The following is an 8,645-nucleotide window of genomic DNA, read 5'->3' on the forward strand; positions in this document are numbered from 1 at the left end:
TCAAGTATTGTCTAAACAGGCTAACGAAGAAGTCTGGTTGTATGGGGAATTTGAGCTGGGCTGACACTGAAGGAGTGTCCCAATTCACTGTTAACTGCTCATCTTTTGTCTGGCTGTTGCCATCTTCCAGGGCTGTGAAGTTCTGTGTTCTTTTGGTGTTGTCTCAAGTGGGTCATCCCGTTCACTTCCTTCTTATGCCCTAAAAGCTTTCAGCTAATGATAATAGAGCCTTTATTTGCAGTGCCAGGTTACACTCCAAATGAGTGATTCCATTCCCTTGACACCCCACCCTGCCAATGTTAATATGTTGACTCTGTTTTTCTTACTCCGGCACCATCTAGGAAGGTATTTGAAGCTGCAATTGGTTCTATAGATTTCCTTCTATGAGCTGCACCTAGTGTTCTAAGGCAACCTAGAAATAATGGTATTGTTTGTGCCCACAGGTGAGGGCAGGAGAATAAATACCTTGTGTAGAAGAGTGGGTTCTTTTTATATCACAATTCTATGAGAAAGTCTGCGAATGTATGAAGTTTCGCTTCATTTTAAAGTTTTGTGTCCTTGAATATACTATGTTCTTTATCACTCAGGTTAGTGTCCTTGAACTTTTCCCTTGGAAGAACCAAGTCTTTATATTCTTCTCCTCTTAGGTTCTTAACTCCCAAGGTATTGGAAATTCTTCTGCAGTTCTTTTCTTTTTATTTTAAAGATTTTATTTATTTATTCATGACAGACACACACAGAGAGAGAGAGAGAGAGAGAGAGAGAGAGAGAGAGAGAGGCAGGCTCCATGCAGGTAGCCCGACGTGGGACTCGATCCTGTGTCTCCAGGATCAAGCCCTGGGCTGAAGGCGGTGCTAAACCGCTGGGCTAGTGGGGCTGCCCTCTTCTGCAGTTCTAGTGTAGGTGGGAATGTGGGGCCAAGCAAGTCTGGGGAAAGGAAGAGTGCCCCTCCTGTTACTGCCTTCCTTTCTCCACTGTGGCCCCAGAGGCAGCCTGGACTGTCATGCCTTGCCTCAGTAGTCCTGTAATTGCCCCAGTCTGGTCCTTTCTTTCCATGCTCAGGGCTATTGCTTGGTTTAGGGTTTTATTTCTCCTTACTTGGACTAGTGCAATAATAGGCTTTTCCCCAGTCTCTCTCTCTCTCTCTCTCTTACTGTCTCTCTTTTTAGTATTTCTTGACTCCAGTCTGTTCTGCCTAGTACAGTCAGGAGAAGCTTCCTAAATTATAGCCATCCTCATGTTTCCTCTTTTGCTTCAAAACCTGCAATAGCTTTGCATTGCCTAAAACCTAAATTTAGCCTTTATTCAGAACTTTCTGCATATGATCATATAATGCTCCTGCCCCTGGCTCCACATTCAAATGCCTGGGGAGCTTTTAAGAAAATACTAGTACTTGTGCTCTACCCCACACCAATGAATTCTGAATCTCTGGAGTGGGGTCCCTCAGAGTGTTTTGGTTTTGTTTTCGTCCTTGTCTCTAAAGCTGCTAGGGTGCAGCCAGGGTTGAAAAGCTTGCCTAAGAATTGTGAGCTCTCTTATCCATCTCTGCACTTCAGAGACATTCTGCAAATGTTTGTCAAACCGGAGTGAACTGAATATGTCATGTGTCACAACCACATTGGTCATTTACTCTTTACCAAATGGCCACATCTTTTCTGCCTCTGCACCTGTGTGCCAGAAATCTCAGAGGCTGTTGGGGGCAGGAAACCAGTGTGTAAATGCCCTCTTTCCACCTCTGCAGTCACTCTGCATGGGGTGGTTTCAGTGTCTCTTTCCCCACCAAGCTCTGGGGTAAAGCTGTGGTAGCAAGCCAGACCACAAGGAAGCAGGGAGATGGGTGGGGCAGGCCCATGAAATAGAAAAGGAGCCAGAGTTGTAGAAAAAGGAGGGAAGCATTCCATATTGTGAATAAAAGGGAATCAGAACATGAAACATGGGGAAACAGCTTCTATTGAAACAATAGCAGCTGCTCAGTAAAGAGACTGATTCGTGGGCTCCTGAAAGCCTTTATGCTCCCAAGGCAGAGAAGCACCATGCTTACTGGTCTGGGCTGAGTAGGGAGGGAGAGGCAGTGTCTGGTTGCCAGTTGACTTTAGAGGCACAGACCTTCCAAAGTGCCATGGGCTAGGTACAGAGAGACTTTGGGGAAGCTGCTCTTCTAGGAGTCAGGGCAGGGCTGAGCTTCTTCAGATTATCACTTTCACATACTCTAGTTAAATGCCACCAAAGAGGAAGAAGAAACCACTTAAGCCTTTATTTTGCTTTGTCAGGTAACAGACACCTTAAGAGGCAGCCTGGGGAGAAGTATTCCCTAGTGGGGCTAGTGGGGCAGATATTTATTGCTTGAGACGCAAGAGTTTCAACTTTCATTTTGATACCCCCAATTTTAAAATCATGGTGTCTATGCCCTTTAACTATTGATTACTTCTTCTGGGTTTCAGTTGCCCCAGTAAAAGGAAAAGTTTTTCATGTGACGATTGGGAGGAATGGAGACCTCTGAGAACAAAGCTTTAATGACATGAAAGCCCAGTAAATCCCACAATGTTGTTCTGTTTCAAATAGATTTTGAGAACAGTTCAGGAACAGTTCAGTTGTTCCCTAGAAAACAGTTCATCAGTTGATACTGTGCCTCCTGGCTCTCCCTGCCCCCATATCTCAGTGTTTTAACCATACCTGGATCTGGAGACAAGTTTGTCCAAGGATCTTTCAAGCATGTGACCAGGAGTGGAACTTCTGAGTCAGGACTCATTTCTTTTTGTGTGGAGCTTTGCCTGGGGCACTGAGAAGGACTGTTTGGATCAAGACCATTGGAACATTATCCTCTGGAGAGGAAGTGCCAGATTGAATATTTAAGACTTTGCCTTTAGGCCCAGCTGTTTATTCACCCACAAGTCACTTAACTTCCCAGACTTCTTTTAAAAATCTATAAGATGGGGGATCCCTGGATGGCTCAGCAGTTTAGTGCCTGCTTTCGGCCCAGGACGTGATCCTGGAGTCCCGAGATCGAGTCCCACGTCGGGCTCCCTGCATGGAGCCTGCTTCTCCCTCTGCCTGTGTCTCTGCCTCTCTCTCTCTCTCTCTCTCTCTCTGTGTGTGTGTGTGTCTCATGAATAAATAAATAAGGTCTTTAAAAAAAAATCTTGAACCCTCTTCACAAAGGTTCCACTCCTTTACCCAGAGTTGGGGTTTTTGTTCGCCTTAGCCTACTTAGGGTCCGAAGAGGGACCATATGCTTATAGGATGTGTCTAATATCACTCACTGTGCCTATTAGATCCGGAATCCAGCCCAATTGTACTGCACAATCATGGGCTCTCATGTCCTTTGGTGACCAACCCTGCATCCCCTAGGGCTTAGTTCAGGTTCCACTTGCTCTTGTGCCTTCTCTCACTGGTACATTCACTCTGGGGGCTTCCTTCTTAGAACTCCAGTGGCACTTTTAGGCTGTTTCCCACAATTTATTTTTTTAAAGATTTATGTATTTATTTATTTATGATAGAGAGAGAGGCAGAGACACAGGAGGAGGGAGAAGCAGGCTCCATGCCAGGAGCCCGACATGGGACTCGATCCAGGGACTCCAGTATCGTGCCTGGGCCAAAGGCAGGCGTTAAACCACTGAGCCACCCAGGGATCCCCCTTGTTTCCCACAATTTAATGAGTTGTTCTTTGCCATCTTGCAGTATTTTCTCATTGTCTTCTTATGTGGGTTGGGTCTGAACTGTCATGTAAATTCTGTAAGGGTAAGAATCATGCTTGTTTTCCAGGTGAGTGCCTTCCTTACTTTCTTTCGCTTAGCCCTTCTTAAAATAGAGTCCTTGGTGTTGAATTGTGTGTAAGGAAGCCAGCTGGACCCATGCCCTGATTGAGAAGCTCTGTCTCCACTTTGTGGGAAGCCATCTTAACACCTTGCCTCAGACATTGCTTTTTGGGCCTGTGCTACCACCACAGTGTCACCTTGTGCCAACGGTCTGAATGTGAGCAAGTGCTCTCAGCAGAGGGAGCCAGCAGTTGAGCTCTCTTCCAACTGCCAGGACAGATGGTTATCCTGCCCAACAGGCTCATTCAGTGGGTAGTCAAGAGAAGATGTGATGGAGGCTGAGAAGGGGAGGTCAGAGAGGCAGGAGGAGACCAGGAGATAGTGGCACCACTATCTTATCACAGAAGCCAAGGAAGGCAACTGTTGAAAACAAAGAGAGATGAGTGATGCCAAATGGCTCAGGAGAGGTTTTCTGGGCTAACGACCAAGATGAGTTCATGGGATGTGGCAGCTGAGTGATCTTCCCTGACAACCCCATCTAAACCACCTCCACCCCATCACTCTACCACACCTCCTTTTTACTCTCTGAATAGCACTGTCATTAGCTAAAATCATCCTGTTTATTTCTAGTTTCTGTATCTAAAGTATATAGTCCTTGAAAACAGCAACTTGTTCTTGTTCACCCATGTATTCTCAGCTCCTAGAATAGTGCCTGACACTCAAAAAGATAGAAATAAATGCACAGGCTTGACCAAAGTCACCTAGCAAACAGGTGGGAAATCCTTAAGGTTCTATGGGGAACAGAACAGTAAATATGCACACATTTTGAATAATGATTTTAAAGATTGTATAATTTAAAAATTAACAAGTTAATCATTGAAGATTACCTCTTAGAAGGTAAAAGAAGGAAAGCATACGAGAAGATAAAAACTGCATATATACTTATTTAGAGATGAACGGTAATGCAGTATCAAAGACCAAACATCTGAAATTTCTACAAGCTGTACAAGGAAGGAAATTTAGAACTTTAAATGCTTTAACTATTTAATAAGAAAGAATAAAAAATGAATTAAACATTTGACTCAAATTAGAAAAAAAGAACAAAATATATAGTAGGAAAGCCAGGAAGAAAAAAAAAAAACACATATTCAAGCAGAAATCAGGGGCACCTGGGTGGTTCAGTCAGTTAAGGATTTACCTTCAGCTCTGGTCATGATCCCAGGGTCCTGGGATCAAAGCCCCGCATCAGACTCCTGGCTCAGCAGGGGGACTGCTCTTCCCTCAGCCTCTCCTCCTGCTCGTACTTTCTCTTTCTCAAATAAATCTTTTTTAAAAATAAAAATAAAAATTATTGAATTTTAAAATAGAGTTGGTAGATAAATTCATAGTCATTTTTTAAAAAAGGAATAAAGTAGTCAAAGAGAAAAAAGAAAAACATCCAAAATTGGAAATGAACAAGAGGATACAACAAATGTATGTTAAAAAACAAAAACAAAAACAAAAAACAAATGTATGTTATAAGAAAGTACTGTGTGTAACTAGGCTAATGAATTTGCTCCTCAGTAAAATAGGTGATTTTCTGGTAAAAAGAAAAAAAATTATATGTGAATAAAACCAAAATTATCTTTTTTTTTTTTAAGATTTTATTTTTATTTATTAATGAGAGACACAGAGAGAGAGAGAGGCAGAGAGACAGGCAGAGGGAGAAGCAGGCTCCATGCGGGGAGCCTGATGTGGGACTCGATCCGGGGACCCCAGGATCACGCCCTGGGCCGAAGGGCTTACCTATGAGCTTGTTTTGTTTGTTAAGATTCTACATATAAGTGAGATCATATGGTATTTGTCTCTGTCAGACTTATTCCACTTAGCATAATGGCCTCAAGTTCCATCCATGTTGTTTTGGCAAGATTTCATTATTTTTAAAAGCTGAAAAATATTCTGTCATGTGCATGTGCACTCATGTATGTATCTCACAACATATATGTGATTATATATATATATATATGTATATATGAACATATATATTACAACTTTAAAATTCTATCTTATGGCTGAATAATATTCTGTTGCATATGTATATCACAATATGTTATATATATATATATATATATATATATATATATATATATATATATAACAATTTTTTAATCTGTTCATCCATCAGTGAACATTTAGGTTGTTCCCATATGTTGGCTATTGGAAATAATGCTGCAGTGAACATGGTGGGCACATATATCTTTTTGAGCTAGTGTTTTCATTTTCTTCAGATAAACACTCAGAAGTGGCTGCACCAATTTATATTCCTACCAACAGGGCACAAGGGTTCCCTTTTCTCCATATCCCTGGAATAAATCCTACTTGATCATGATGAGTGATCCTTTTAATGTATTGTTGAATTCACTTTGCTAATATTTTGTTTAGGATTTTTGCCTCTTTGTTTATCAGGAAATTAGACTTTAATTTTCTTTTCTTGTGGGGTCCTTGTCTGGTTTTGGTATCAGATAATGCTGGCCTTTGTTAAATGGGTTTGGAAATGTTCCCTCCTGTTTTTTGGAAGAATTTGATAAGAATTAGTATTAATTCTTTGAATATTTGGTAGAACTTACCAGTGAAGCTGTTTTGTCCTGGAATTTTGCTTGTGGGTGGTGTTTAAATTACTGATTCAATCTCCTTACTAGTAATTAGTCTCTTGAGATTTTCTATTCATGATTCAGTCTTGGAAGATTGTATGTTTCTGGGAATTTATCTATTTCTTTTATGTTGTCCAATTTGTTGATATGTAATTGTATAGATTGTATGGTCTTTTGTGATCATTTGTATTTCTGTGGTATCAGTTGTAACATCCCTTTCATTTCTGATTTTATTTATTGGAGCCTTTTCTCTTTTTTTTCTTAGTGAATCTAGATAAAGGTTTGTCAATTTTGTTTACCTTTTCAAAAACCAGCTCTAGGTTTCATTGATTTTTTTTTCTATTTTTACTCTCTAATTTATTTCTGCTCTTATCTTTATTTTCTTTTTTCTTGTAATTTTGGACTTCATTTGTTCTTTTTCTTTCTAGTTCCTTGAGGTGTAAAGTTAGGTTGTTTGAGATTTTTCTTCTTTCTTAAAATAGGCATTTTATCACTGTGAACTTCCCTTTAATAACTGCTTTTGCTACATCCCGTAAGTGTTGGTATGTTGTATTTCCATTTGTCTCAAGGTGTATTTTGCTTTTGATTTCTTCGTTGACCCATTGGTTGTTCAGTAGCATGTTGTTTAATCTCCACATATTTGTGAATTTTCTAGTCATCTTGTGATTGATCTCGAGTTTCATACCATTGTGATTGGAAAAGATGCTTAATATGATTTCAGTCTTTTTAAAAATTTGTGAAGACTTGTTTTATGGCCTAATATATGTCTATCCTAGAGAGTATTCCATATATACTTGAGAAGAATGTGTATCTGTTGCTTTGGGATGGACAGTTCTGTATATATCTGTTAAGTTCATCTGGTCTAAGTTTTGTTTAAAGCTGATATTTCCTTATTGATTTTCTGTCTGGATGATCTATTAATTTATGTGAGTTATATATTAAAGTCATCTACTATTATTGTATTGCTATCATTCTCCTTGTAGGTCTGTTAATATTTGCTTCATATATTTAGATGCTCCCATGTTGCAGGCATAAATATTTACATATGTTATAGCTTCTTATTGGATTGATCTCTTTATCATTATGTAATGTCCTGCTTTATCTCTTATTGCAGTCTTTATTTTAAAGTCGTTTTATCTGCTATAAGTATAGCTGCCCTGGTTTTCCTTTGGTTTCCATTTGCATGGAACATCTCTTTTTATCCCTTCCTTTTCAATCTGTGTATGTCCTTACATCTGAAGTGAGTCTATGGTAGGCAGCATATAGAGGCAACCACTCTGTTTTTTGATTGGAGAATTTTGCCCATTTACATTTAAAGTAATTATTGTGGCAAAAAGAAACCCATAACATAAAGTTTGCCATCTGAACCATTTTTAAGTGTACAGCTGAGTAGTGTTAAGTACTCATATTCTTGTGAAACAGATCTCCAGAACTTTTTTATCTTTAAAACTAAAACTCTGTACCCATTGAACCACATCTCTTTCCCCCACCCCCAGGTGACCACCCCTCTATTTTCTGTCTTAATGAGTTTGTCTCTTTGGATACCTCATATAAATGGAATCATACAATATTTGTTTTTTTATGACTGGTTTGTTTTACTTACCATAATGTCATGAAGGATCATCCATGTTGTAGCATCTGTCAGAATTTCCTTCCTTTTTGAGTCTGTATAATATTCCATTATATGTATATATCACATCTTGTTTATCTACTCATCCATTGATAACACTTGGGTTGCCTCCACTTCTTGGCTTGTGAATAGCGCTGCTGTGGACTTTGGTGTTTAAATATCTCTTGCTATTTTAACTGTTGTTGAGCATAGAAAGTTAAGAAAATCAACATAACTCATTTTTATGAATACAACCTAATAAATCATGTACATACACACATACACTTCACCTAAGCTCGGCAATACAGATGCCTAAGTCCTAAATAAAGCACTAACAAACTTATCAATATAGTAAAGGAACATTAACTACCAGCATTTGTTGTCCATCCCATGATACCTTAGAACTTAGAACACATTAGAATTTGCCCATGATGCTAAGCTAGTAAGTGGTAGGCTAGGATAACAACCCAGGTCTGCCCAGCTCCAGAGCCCTGATGCATTTGGTGAGTTTGTTGAGAACATAACAATGGCCCCATAAAAGAAATCCCCTAATATCATATTTCACAGAAGTAGGTCAAAGGAAAAAAACAAACCTAAGAGTCTCTCATGGATAATAAAATATTTGAAGATGAAAATCAACATTTATTCTTT

This window comes from Vulpes vulpes, chromosome 8, assembly GCF_048418805.1.
Source record: "Vulpes vulpes isolate BD-2025 chromosome 8, VulVul3, whole genome shotgun sequence".
Classification (NCBI taxonomy): domain Eukaryota; kingdom Metazoa; phylum Chordata; class Mammalia; order Carnivora; family Canidae; genus Vulpes; species Vulpes vulpes.